This window comes from Prionailurus viverrinus, chromosome B2, assembly GCF_022837055.1.
Source record: "Prionailurus viverrinus isolate Anna chromosome B2, UM_Priviv_1.0, whole genome shotgun sequence".
NCBI lineage: Eukaryota > Metazoa > Chordata > Mammalia > Carnivora > Felidae > Prionailurus > Prionailurus viverrinus.
The window spans coordinates 122,933,552-122,947,609 of record NC_062565.1 but is presented as its reverse complement, the minus strand read 5'-3'; the positions used below and the strand labels follow the sequence as shown (position 1 = coordinate 122,947,609).

The following is a 14,058-nucleotide window of genomic DNA, read 5'->3' as shown; positions in this document are numbered from 1 at the left end:
ATAGTGTAGCAATGAGAAGTAAGGTGGATATCTTCCTTAACATTAGGATCAGTGGGTCATCGATATAGAGAGAAAAGGATTAGTTCTTGAGAAGGCTGTGGAGGAAGCCGTGTCAGATAAGAGCAAGGTTTCCATTAGAGGAAATACTTTTTTATGAGTGGCCATGAATTTCAGAGGGCAAAGTGGAAGAGTTTCAGGAGTTGCTGAGGGAGGATAAATACGGAAAGAAAAAAAGATGTATGCATCATTCATTCCATGTGTATTATAATTAGTATGGTCTTCATGCCTTTTGAGGACAAGGTTCATATTTCATTAATTTATTGTTCCTTGGAGAAACCAACAGACACAAGGTACATGGCATTTAAAAAATATGAAATCTGAGGGCCCTGGGTGGCTGAATCAGTTTAGCGTCTGAGCCTTGGTTTTGGCTCAGGTTATGATCTCATGGCTCATGGGTTCAAGCCCCATGTACTGACAGTGTACAGCCGGCTTGGGATTCTGTCTGTCTCTCTCTCTTCCCCTCCCCCACTCACAGTCTCTGTCTCTCTGTCTCAAAAATAAATAAATAAAGAAACCCATGGAGGAGGGGAAGGAAAAAAAAAAAAAAAGAGGTTAGAGTGGGAGAGAGCCAAAGCATAAGAGACTGTTAAAAACTGAGAACAAACTGAGGGTTGATGGGGGGTGGGAGGGAGGGGAGGGTGGGTGATGGGTATTGAGGAGGGCACCTTTTGGGATGAGCACTGGGTGTTGTATGGAAACCAATTTGACAATAAATTTCATATATTGAAAAAAAATAATAAGTAAATAAAAAAAGAAAAAATCTGTAGCAGATAAGAGTATTCTTATACACTCTTGATAGAGTGTATTCTTGATACACTCTAAGATATAGAATCTGGACAATATTTATATTATGCTCAATGCCTAGGTGATAAATGATACATGGGATTTCAAATGTTCTTCTAAGTTTAACTATGTCAACAGAAGGCGGCAATTAGCTATTGGAGAACAAGCAATCTTGTTTAGAAAATAAATATCTAATGAGACAAAAAATAGTTATCAGTTATTAAATACTTTCTATGTGCCAGTTACCATACTTTACAGATATTATTTCATTTAATCCTCCTAGCAGTCCTATGGTAAGCATTAATACCCACATGTTACAGAGAAGGCTACTGAAGACTAACAATACAGCTATCTGTCTAAAATCATTTAGCTAGTAAGGATAAGAGCTAAGATTAAAAACCAGATTTTCTATTGCAAATAGTTATCCAGTGTTTCATAGATTATTAACTCAATGTTCCTATTTTTAGTATATTCAGGGCCAGAAGAAAAAGCATGAAAGATGAAAGAAATAAATGAAGAAGATAATTTTTGTTCTGCCTTTACTTGGCCTTTACAATCATAATAGTGATGAAATACAAGTAAAATTGGTCTGTGTTTGGTAGAGAAAAGTTAAAAGAAGTTTAGAGATTCAAACAAATCAATCAAATATAATCAGTTTCCAATAAGGGAAAGTTAATTATCACTCTATTAACCCAAATAACTAAGTAATAATATTTGCAAAAAAAAATTAAACATCAGATTAAGTCTTACATTCATTCAATAAAGGTCACTGCATGAATTAATAGATCAGATACTATGGTTCCATCTTGCAAACACTTTTCTACAAACATATTTTCTTCTCTTAAGAAAGTATAAACTTACAAAGCAAAATAAAAGGTAAATGGGCATTGAGTGTCTAATCTATGTTCCTAGCACTGGGTTGGTGATTTTGTCATAATTTGCCACTAGAAACTAAAGCTCAGCAACTTTCCTAGGTCAGAAATTATAAGTCTCAGAGTCTAGGTTTAAACTCAAAATCCATAATACAAAAGCCTTCTCTATTAAAATGTAGTTTACAAAATCTTAATGCATATGGATAAAGAATAAGTATGTTCAAGGACTTGTTCTCATGTATCAATTTGACATATTCTATATAATGCCTATTTTCTTTGAGAGGTCATGACTTATAATTTGCTTGAGACATCTTTTGGCAATCTACAAAATCCTTGGGGATGACAGAATGATTTCCTGCAATGAGCTTGTTACTCCTATAGGTATCCAGAGCCTAATATAGTGTGGGGCATATAGGAAGCACTTGTTTATGAAATGGATAAGAAAATTAGAAATATTCACTGGATTCAGTGATATGAAACCATGGCTTCTACTCTTGTTCTGCCGATTATCCTTTTTTTTCCCTTTAGTTTCTGTTATTTTGCTTTTTGTTATTTCTTTCCATTCCACAAAAGAAGAGCAACTTAGACAAAATGGTCCTTTCCAGTTCCAAAATCCTATGACTTTAAATACCACCTTTGATTCTACATGCTGGTTAGATAATTAAGAAAAGTAAAGACTTGCAGCCTAGACTTTAAAGACATACATAATGAAAATCTATTTGATCGGAGATTCAATGATACAAAAATATTACTTATAACAAAAATGATATCCAACATTCCTGAGTTTAATTTGCAGTCAAGATGTATATCCAAAGTGAATGAATATTTGGGAGAATCTAAGAAAGCTATTTTTTTTTCTCTCTTAAGTTTTATCCCTAATTGAAGAATGAGGTTAAAGTGAGAGACATAAACATATAAAAACCCTTAAAGTGACTAAAATTTTATTCCAAAGTAATTTATTTCTAAAGCATTTAGAGCTTCCCCCCATACTGGCCTTTTTTGTTGTTATGTCTATAATTTCCTTTGTCCCCAACTATCACAATAGTTGGTTTCATAATTCAGTAATTATTTGACTATTGTTGTCATGTTCCTCCACCTCACCACACCCCAGCCCCAAAGAGACCACTTTGCCACACAGGCTGTCTCTTCCAGTCACTTTGTCCCTATTATTTCTTTATTCTTTTCTTCATTAAGCACCACCTACGTTTATCTTCTTTATTTACCTGTTTATTGTTTTCTTGTCTCTCCCTTTACTTCAGTGTAGCCTGCCAAAGCTCAGAGTCTCTATGTGCTTTAATTCTCTGCTGCATTTTTACCACCAAATAAGTACCTGCCCTTTGGTAGGTGATAAATAAATATTTTATTGAATGAATGAATTTCTCAAGAGAAGCAACCTTATTCATCTTTGTATTTTGTATTCTGATGTTCAGCACAGCACCTGACATGTGCTGTGTCAGATACCCAATAAATCTTTGTTAGTTAGAAGTGCTATAGTAAGAGATGATCCTGAGAGTAATTTTGAATAAAGGTAAGTATATATGTTGAACTAAAGAAATAATAAAATGTTATTTTGGAAGTTTTAAGAAATCCTTTTTTAGAAAGAGCATAACTGATTTTATTGAAGCAAAGTATTTCTTTCTTAAGACAGGAGGGCTAAGAGAAAAAAATTAAGTCCCCACAATTATCTTTGCAATATAAACAATTTGGTATGTGGCAAAATACAAATTATATTTACAGCTTTTCTCTAGTATTACTCTTCTAGCTCTTTTCATAATAACAGCACCTTTTATTTATTGAGTTCAAGTTATGTGCTAGATATCACCAGGTACCTTACATATATTATATAGAACTATCTCATTTAATCATAAAACTCTTTAAGGTGGCTATAATTAACTAACCTTACTATGTGGCTCAAAGAAGTAACATGGTCAAGGTCACATAAATTAAGTGAGCTTGGGTTCCAACTCGGGTCACCTCATACCACAGAGCCATTCACCCATTGGAAGTCCATGCTTCAATGTCAGATCCTCAGAATTCTGTACACTCCACACAACCTGATTTCTACAGTTTTCTTCAAAGCGCTCTGTTCATCATCTTACTTCCAAAAAGAGGAACAGCACAAAGCAATAGAAAAAGGAAATTCCAAAGAAGGATCACAGAGACAGTTTTTAGTTGGCAAATACTGACACTTCCTCTTCTATCTACTGTTTAAAAATCAGTGTATTTACTCAAGAATTGGATCCTCTTTCCTAGTTTTCAAAGGTGTTTCTGACCAATCATACCCTTTCATACGATTCCAACTCCTTCATGTGCTACCAGTGAGCCCCCAAACTCCTGCCTCCATACCACATTGCCAAAGACTTTCAAAGTTTATAAGCCTCAACACATGCCCAAAGTTGAACTTGGCATTTTCATTCATAAAGTATCACCCTCCTTATTTTTCATACTTTGGCCCACGGCATTGCTGTGCAATTAGTATTGAACCTAAAAATTTTAATAGTTCTTAAATCTTTCCTATTCTTAGGATATAACATCCAAAAAGTCACCAAGCCCAATCTATTCCACTTCCTAGATATTCCATTTATTCACTCAAAAACATACTGTATTTATGGAGTACTCACTTTGTGTCCAAGATGCTGCACTGATCATCTCTATCTGTTATATGCCCACTGATCCAGCCCAGATCAAGCCCTTCACGGCCACTTCTTTTGATTTATAAAATATCATCCTAGCTTGCATGCAAGCTTCCAGTTTCCTGATACACTCCGTGCATATTTTCCACTGTCATAAGAATTATCTTCCTAAAACTAAAATGCAATATTATAACTATTGGCATAAAAGCAGTCATCTCTCCCCTGAAGTCCATAATATTATGTCTTATTATTATTCAAAGTCCATTACACTTTGGTTCCAACCTTTCTTTCTTAGCTCATGTTCTGTTCCCCACCCCACCCCCCTGCCACCTATGTTCAAGCTTCTTTAAAGGGTCACTGGTTCCTGAATACATCACACCCTTATCTGCTTATTTCTTTAAAAATGTTGTAATCTAGGGTAGCAATTTCCTTTCATCCTCCTTTTGCTTAGACATCAAGATTCATCTCAAATATTGCCTTCACTATAAGGCCTTTTCAGATGCTCCGAGTAAGGACTGAATTACTCTTTTTATTATACTGCCAGATTAAAGGGTGTATCACTATATGATTTATTACTGAAGAACTGAATATGCAGATGATGGCTAGACCATATAAAAAAATAGAACTCTGACCCATAACCTGGATAGAAAACCAACCCCTTTATCTACAATAAATAGTCCAGAAAGTGAACCTGTTATAGTCAGGCTTGCAGGTAGTCAAATGGCTATCTCTAGCAATAATCCAAAAGTTAAACTATTATTTCTATAACAATCAGCCCAAAATGGCCAGGACTTCATCAATAACTGACAGTTCCTTAATTTTTGTCACTACTTCTAACTTAGGACCAACCAGAGAAAGCCAAATTTGTACCCCTAATCAATCACATAGGATGTTCTGTTTCTAGGTAGCAGGCTAAAGCTTCCCTATCCCACCGGCTTCCAATTAGGACATATGTGAAACATACCTTTTTTTCACTTATAATGATTTTCCCACTCTTCTGCCTATCATTGAGTCTCTGCCAAAATGTAATTCACAGTGGCTGATTCCCTTGGTGTAGCAAGCTCTGAATAAACGGTCTGTTTTTCTCATTTGATTGGTCTTCATTCGTTTCTATCTTGCCAAGCCAGGGACTGCCACATAAAATTACTTAATAAATTATTTATTTTTGTTGTTGTTATGCTGGCATTTGTCAGATGGCCTCTGCCACCACAGGATGTTTTTCACAACAATCTAACTTTTCTGTCATAAATGTTTCAATAATATTACCTTACTGTTCAGTTAAACTCTGTAAGATCTGTAGTGATGTCTCCTCTTTCTTCCTGTCATTGGTAATTTGTGTCTTCCCTTTTTCCTTTATCAAGTTAGCTAGATATTTATAGATTTTATTGATGTCAAAGACCCGGTTTAGGATTTCATAAATTTCCTCAGTGCTTGCTTTGTATTTTTTGATTTCTACTCTTACTTTTTAAATTATTTTCTTTGTACTTACTTAAGGTCTAATTTCTCTTCCTTTCCTAGCTTCTTATAGTAAAGACTCCAATAAACTTAGGTCCAATAAACCTAGATAATTTATTGTCGATAATTTTTTCTTTCCTAATATATATTTTAGTTAGATCATTTTGAGGCTTGTTTTAAGTTTTGTTTGGGCAGGTCTAGAGGAGCATTTACTTCCGGAACAATGTAACCTACTAGTAAAGAATAGCACTTTCTGGAGTGGCATTCCCCAAGTGATCAATGAGAGCTCTCCATTTTATCTGGTGATAATGTTCATGATTCTCAGGCTTTTGCCACTTATGGAAGCCTGTTACATTCACAACCTCCTAGTTTTTCTTTGCTCACCCTTGTAAAATTTCACCTCATTCATGCATGTATTAATATTTTTCAAAGACTCCCAGGTCTTCCTTTGCGTATCTCTGGCACTTTTTTTCTGTGTATCTCCCTACTTTGCATAACCTTGCATCACCATTTAAAAACATCTCAGACTTCCTGCACATCCAGATCTATCTCCTCAATTATGTAACAGCTGTTCTTTTCTTGGAATCTCCGTCTCAGTTCTGTAGCATGGAATGTGCTTCCAGGAAGAAATCCTGTGCAATTACAGAACTCACCTTATTTATTTCCCTTCCCACAGGATTCATAGTCTTTTGCTTCCTATTATCCAATGTATGAAAAAAGTTACTTTTATATGTTTTGTTCAGTTTTATAATTTATTAAGGTAAGAGGGTAAATTGAGTCTCTTTAACTCCATGGCTGGAATCCCCACCTTCACTCTTGATGCCCTGAAATACATCTCCTATGCTGCTTCTAGAAGGATCATTCTAAAATGAAAATTGAAATATCTACCTGCTTAAAGTTTCCAACAGTCCCATAGCCTGACAATGTTCAGAATCTTGGATAAATGCCCAACACTTTAGTATGATATGGAAGACATTTGTGCTTCAAACCCTGCCTTCCCATTTAGCCTTATCTCTTGCCATGTGCCCCCTCTGTTCTCTCCCCTCATGCTGTAAACTTCAACCACAGTTGTAGCTCCTCAAATTCTCACACTTCTTTTTTTTTTGTCTCAGGGCCTTCATACTTATTTGCTGCTCCATTTATCTAGAATACAGTACACCCACTCTTAAACGAAAATTTGAGGACTTATCTCAACTATTAGTTCTTCCAGGAGGCATATATGACCCCTGAATACTATATAAGTGGTTCTTTCTATGTGCTTTCATAGAACCCTCTGATATTGGACTAGAACACCTGCTACAATGTCCCATAATTATCAATGTTCCCTCTGATTTCCCTAAAGGACTGTAAGTTTCTTAATACAATGTCTGTTTCTCATTTATTTTTCTAAACCAGGCACCTACACAGATGCCTCATACATATCTGTTGAGTAAATGGAAAAGTGAATGACTCTAGAAGTTGGAATAGGCATCCAGTTTTCAGAAGGCAGGCTAGGCTGATATTATAGAAAGAAAAATGGCTCTAAAGTACCAGTCAGCAAACATGCATAAAGATCCAGATGCAAACACTAGGCCTTTGAAGGTCACATAAAATCTCTGTCCCACTTTTTTTAACAACTAAAAGTGTAAAAACATTCTTAATTTGCCAGTTTCTATTCCAGAATTATGCAGATCTGGGTTTGAAACTTGACTCTTAATCTTATTAGCTATGCAAATATGACCTCTTACCAAACCTCTCAACTGCCATATGGAAATACTAGTAATACTTATCCTCCAGTGATATTGTAAGGATTAAATAAAAACATGTATGTTAAGAGCACAAGAGTGTTTCGCATATAGCGGCAATAATATCTAACATTTATTGAACACTTACTATGCACCACGCACTGTCCTAAGCCTTTCATATTACTGAGTCATTTAGTCATCACTACAACCCTGTAAGAGACACAATAACTATCTCCATTTTATTAATTTACTCATTTATTTATTTATTTTTTATTTTTAATTTTTTTTAACATTTATTCATTTTTGAGAGATGGAGAGAGACAGAGCATAAGTGGGCAAGAGGCAGAGAGAGAGGGAGACACAGAATCCAAAGCAGGCACCAGGCTCCAAGCTGTCAGCACAGAGCCTGACACAGGGCTCAAACCCACTAACTGTGAGATCATGACCTGAGCTGAAGTCGGATGCTTAACCAACTGAGACACCCAGGCGCCCCTATTTATTCATTCATTCATTCATCCATTCATTCATTCATTTATAAGTAGGCTCCATGCCCAGTGTGGAGCCCAATGCAGAGCTTGAATTCACGACCCTGAGGTCAAGATCTGAGCTGAGATGAAGAGTCAGATACTAAACTGGCTGAGCCACCCAGGCAGCCCAATAATTATCTCCATTCTAAAAATGAAAAACAGAAGGCAGAAATTAAATAACTAGCAGCAATAATTAATAAGTTGTAAAGATGGCACACAGACTTAATTAATTTTATCTTCTAACCTTTTGGTAATCAATCTTTTATAAAGTAAAAGTTATTTTTTGAAATCTCTTAGATCTTTCCATCTCATGATTATATATACCAAGACTTGTAGTTCTTATCAGTCTCCTTCAAAGACCCTTCCAGTTCTTTAATGACAGGGAGAATGGCCACTGATTACACATGATTTTTCGTATCTGAGTTCTAGCCCACCATTCTTTATTTTGAAAAAAGCACTTCACTTCCATAAACTTCAATTTTCAGAAATCAGGAGGTACATGATACTTAATGGATTTTTATTGATAAACATAGTGGAATATAACCTAAATAGAAGTAACACAGATATATTATCAGCAGTATTATAAACTAATTAATTTATCTAGTCTACAACTATGGCTTTAATGTTCGTCACTGACCACTTTTATACATTTCAATGAAGATTTTATATTTAACAGATTAGACTGTTTCGGCAAATTATGGGGCATACTCAGGATACATTCAATTCTGATTTTGATTTTGCATTACTTATGGTGAATCTCAGCATAAAGTTTCAAAGATTTGTGAGCAAGTGAGCGTTTTGACACGGAGAGGGTTTCCCAAGTTTGTCCAAATTTGGCAGTGGAGCCAGAAATTTCAGACTGATTTCAGATACTCAATCTTGAAAACCAGAAATTGTGTTCTTGAGTCAATCAGCACATCTTGAAATAAGTTCCATGTTTAGGCAGATAACTCAGGCACTTCTTGAGGTTTGTACCATAAAAATATAAACAAAAATGTATTATTTATCCTCCTAAAAGGATTTGTGAAATTTTTCTAATGACTTTGTTTTCACCAGATGCCACTAAATTTTTTTTAAATCTATAATTTCCTTGAAGCTAAGGGAGATTCACTAATAGATAATAACAAGTGTAATCCTCAATTGCCTTTTGCTTATTTAACATATGTATATGTATATATATGATATATTTACATATGTATGATATACGACATGCATATTACATATGCTAGTATAGATTTCTAATATAATACTGAATATAGGCAATTTCACCACATTAATATTTTGTAGTGGTAATTGTTTTTCATACAGCCACAATTTAATTGTGTCCAGTTATAACATCACTTAGAAAATATAATATTTTGAGCCACTGAATTCCTACAAGTTGAGTCATTCAGTCTTTAAATTTAAAAAGTCCTTCCTATTTGGAAGCAGCCTGATAAACCTAATCAGTATGTGTATATGAGCCTGTTAGGGCTAAGCTCCTTGTGCTGATCATTAAAATTATTTGTCTGATGGAAATTCCTAGTCTTGATCCCTATTTCCATCCTACTGTGAAATGGGTTTGACTAACAAAACTCACAGAACAAACTCCATTGACAGATGAACAAGTGGGAGTGAAACATAAAATTTTCTTTAAAAGTTACTTTTGGATTATAAAATTAATACATATGCATTGTAGAAAATTTAAGATATAATATATACACAAAATTAAAATGGCCTAAATAACACACATAATATAATATTAATATTTTGATGTATACTCTTCTACTAGTGTCATATACTGCCACCCCAACTTCCTTTATGAAAATGTGTTAAAATAATTTTCTTAAAAAAAAGGATTTCCATTGCACATGCATTCCTTAACTCCAGCAAGTGATCTAGTTTTACATGCTTAGGCCAAGATTTTCAGTTTCCTTCCAGAAATGTGGTTAGGTCTTAAGAGTTGGTGTATACTTTGCAATTCATTTTTTAAAAATGAATTTTTCTTGGGCGCCTAGGTGGTTCAGTCAGTTAAGTGTCCGACTTCAGCTCAGGTCATGATCCTGCGGTTTGGTAGTTCAAGCCGTGAGTCGGGCTCTGTGCTGACATGACAGCTCAGAGCCTGGAGCCTACTTCGGATTCTGTGTCTCCCTCTCTCTCTGCCCTTCCCCCACTCATGCTCTGTCTCTGTCTCCCAAAAATAAACATCAAAAAAAATTTTTAATAAAAAAATGAATGTTTCTGTAATTCCCACCTGAAGGAATAGATGCTCATTCAATCTGTCTATGTGGTCCTTTCTACTGATAACATTCTGTGAACTTCTTCTTCGGTATAGGAAGTATTCTAATTCCTCACCACTTTTTGTATATCCAAAGCACCATATGCTAATCAGGGTCACAATTTATTTTTACAATTGAGATATTTATATCATTCTTATGTTGACATTTTAAAAAAGTATGTGTATATATATATATATATATATATATAAAATTCTTGGTTGCAGTTCAATTTGCATTTTTATTTCCGTCACTGCTCTGTGCATTTTCTAATGGAGGTGTTAATGAGCAGCAAAACAGCCAGAAGACAGAGGGAAAGAAATGCAGAGAACATGGATAGCATGCACAATGTATCAAAGAATAATTTTATTTTTATTTCAAACGATCATAATTTGTATTTGCAACAGGTGAACTTTACTCTTTTTGACTGGCTCATTTTCTAATAGATTTGGCCCCCTGGAAATACTATTTACAAATCTATTAGCCAACGTTTCGTGATTGTCATTACATTTATGACATTCATAAATGTCGTTGAGAAAAATAATACATACATGCCTTTTTCCCAATGGGCAAAACCAGTAAATGCTCCTGGAATAAATATGTATTTTACGTAGGCACAAAATATAGTGGTATGTGTAGCACCACCAATAACAGTCAGCTACTTTCTCAGTGTGGGAAACTGTCCTTTTTTTCCCCTCCGGCCTCTGTTCCCTCCTTGCTCCACAGTCAGAACTACCTCATTCATTGTGCTACCTTGCTTTGCCCCACTTCCCAAGATAGGCCCCAATGTTAGACACTGGGGATTAATCACATCCAAACCATCAGCGTGGGGTTCAAGATCTACCTTTCACCTTATGTCCCCAGTACCTTCCTTCTCTTGAAACACCTTGGTGGCTGAAACCCTGTTTCATGCTTACAAACTTGACTACAGCTAAAGCTTGCTTTTGTAAATTTCTTAGCCCTCTTTGTGCACAATTCAAATTCTTAGAAAGATGGCCCTGTCACATCATAGTTCACTCTGAATATGTATTATATTCTCTATACCCTTTAAGATACTACATTCTACCGAGTAAGTTCCACAGTTTCTCATATTCCAAAGCTAGGTCCACCTTCCCCTACATCCCCTCTATCTCCATGCCTTATGTGACTAAGTTCCAGATCCTAGACTCTCAGGCTGTACTCAAGAAAGCTCCTTATGGCCATGTGCTGAGAAAAAAAAATGGTACACCTCTGAAATTCAACACTGAACACATAATTTCTCTGTGCTTCCCATTCAGGATGACTGCCAAATATTAGGGAATTGATTTCCCTAATATAAATATAAAGACGTATTCCCTTGACCAGGATGTCTTTTCTGGAGCCTACAACCACTTGCCAATGGCTCTTGCCTCCAACAAGGAGCCTCACTTTCAACTGCTAGGACTGGGGAAGATGTTATTTTGAGCTTCCTGAAGTGGCCTTCAGATGTACGTTACCAGAGAGACAGTATTACAAAATACTGTTGTGTGTAGATGACATAGTACATTTTCCCTCATCCCTCATCATATAATACATAACTCTGGAATTTGGGATAAGGCACAAGAACCTAACCAATATTTAAAATATTATTTCAGTGGAATTATCTTTTTGATTTACAAATAACCAATTCAAAACTTTTTGTCTGTAACATTAATAATATGAGGCATTTTGCAATCCTGATTCATAAGTAGCCAAAATTACTTCAACAGTGATAGCTGTGGATGTATATTGCTGAAAATAATGTAATTAAACATTATAGGTGAAAGCAGGGGCCCCCATGTAAGCAGACATGAAATGGTTAATTTGAATTTTGACCTTTGTTATTAAAGCAAGCTATTTTGTAATCCATGTTAATCTTGATTGTCCCATTGGGGCAGAGAACATAACCATGGAGTAAAGGCTTTAAGTAATGAGGAAGAAAATTCTGGTTTAGCTTTAAGTTTGGAAAATGGTCTTTTCCCGCCAAAGGCCATGGATGGTACTCGATAGTAATTATTATCCCTATTTCACAAATGAGAAAACTGAGAATAAAACAGAAATATCTGGAGCAGAAAAAAATGGACATAAACTTAATGATTCACTAATACTTTAATACTGAAGTATTTATAGTTTAATATTGTGAAGCATTAAAAGAACCAGTTTAATAAAAGTTAAAATGCAAAACAAACAAACAAACCATAATAGTACTAAAGGAAAAACCATAGGACATTCTTAATAACCATAGAATGGGAAGGCTAAGAATGACACAAACCCAGAAGCTATAAGAGAAAAAAATTGATGCATGATGAATGTGACCATTAAACAGATTTATTTTTTAAATCACTACATGACAAAAAAGAGAATGAGAAACAATAAAAAAAAGATAAATGACACACTAAGAATATACTTCCACCACTCACATTGCAGAGAAGAGCTAATTTCTTTAATCTAAAGAACTTCCATTCATTAGTAAGGAAAAAACAAAAAGACAAGTCCCATATAAAAGTAGGCAAAAATTAAGAACAAATAGTTGACAGTAAAGTAAATGCAGATGGTTTAAAGCATATAAAAACAGCTTACTCTCATTCACAACAAGAGAAATAGAGGGGCGCCTGGGTGGCTCAGTTAGTTAAACATCTGACTCTTGATTTCAGCCCAGGTCATAATCTCACAGCTGTGAGCTCCGAATTGAGCCCTGTGTTGGGCTCTATGCTAGGTGTGGAGCCTGCTTAAGATTCTCTCTCTCCTTCTCCCTCATCCCCTCCCCATGCCTTCTCAAAAAAACAGAGAGAAAGAGAGAGACAAAAATAGAAATTAAAAGTGCAACTTCAGACCGTTTTCTACCTACCAAATTGGCAAATATCAAAGAAGGATAATCTACTGTATTGCCAAGGGTTTGGAGAAGCAGGCACTCATATGTTTGTAACAGGAGCAAATTGGTAAAGCCCTTTTGTTCAGTTGTTATTCAGCAGAGGTTCCTGAATCATGTAAGACGTATAATTTGTAACCATTACCCCGGGGCCTAGGATAAATAGACAAGTGAAATAACATCCTTTACAAGTTTTTTCCAGCAAACCCTTTTCCTATTTGGCTGTGATGATCCATAAACTCTGGGCTTTTATTACAGATGAGGCTGCTGTTTACAAAATGAGACATTATCCATAACTTTGTTCTAGTCTCAAATCTACACCTTGTAAAGTTGGCATATACATATTATGGTAGTTTTAAAACATGTCCATAAATTCTCTGGTATCCTTTCATGAAGCAAAGCTTAATTCCCCTCATTTTGAGTGTGGGCTGGACTTAGTGACTTGTTTCTAATGTACAGAATACTATGGAAGTGATGGTACATCACTTCCAAGACTAGGTCATAATAAACGTTACAGCTTCTGTCAGTCTTTTGCTCATGGGTCATTTGCTCTTGGAGAAGCCACGGGGTGAGGAACTGAGGTCTCCAGCCAATAGCCATATAAGGAAGCCATTTAAAATTGAAGACCTCAGTCCCAGCTGAGCCTTCAAAGGCCTGCAGCCTTAGGAGACACCTTGACTGCAACTCCAAAGGAGAACCTGAGCAAGCACCACCCAGCTAAGCCATTCTTGCCGTCCTGACTCTCAGAGATTATGTGAGATTATGTTTGTTTTCAACTGCTAAATTTTGGCATACTTATAATGAAACAATAGATAGCTAATATATATATCTTCTGTCCTTCCCCACTCCCCATCCTCCCACTTCCCAGAGAATAGATATTTCT

At 35.6% G+C, this 14,058-nt stretch overlaps 1 protein-coding gene across 1 annotated transcript in view; it reads right to left on the bottom strand.

Moving 5' to 3' along the window:
* The window catches only part of PDE7B (phosphodiesterase 7B), a 584,077-nt gene that overhangs the window by 439,807 nt on the left and 130,212 nt on the right, over window positions 1–14,058 (bottom strand). The gene's annotated exons all lie outside the window — the stretch shown is intronic.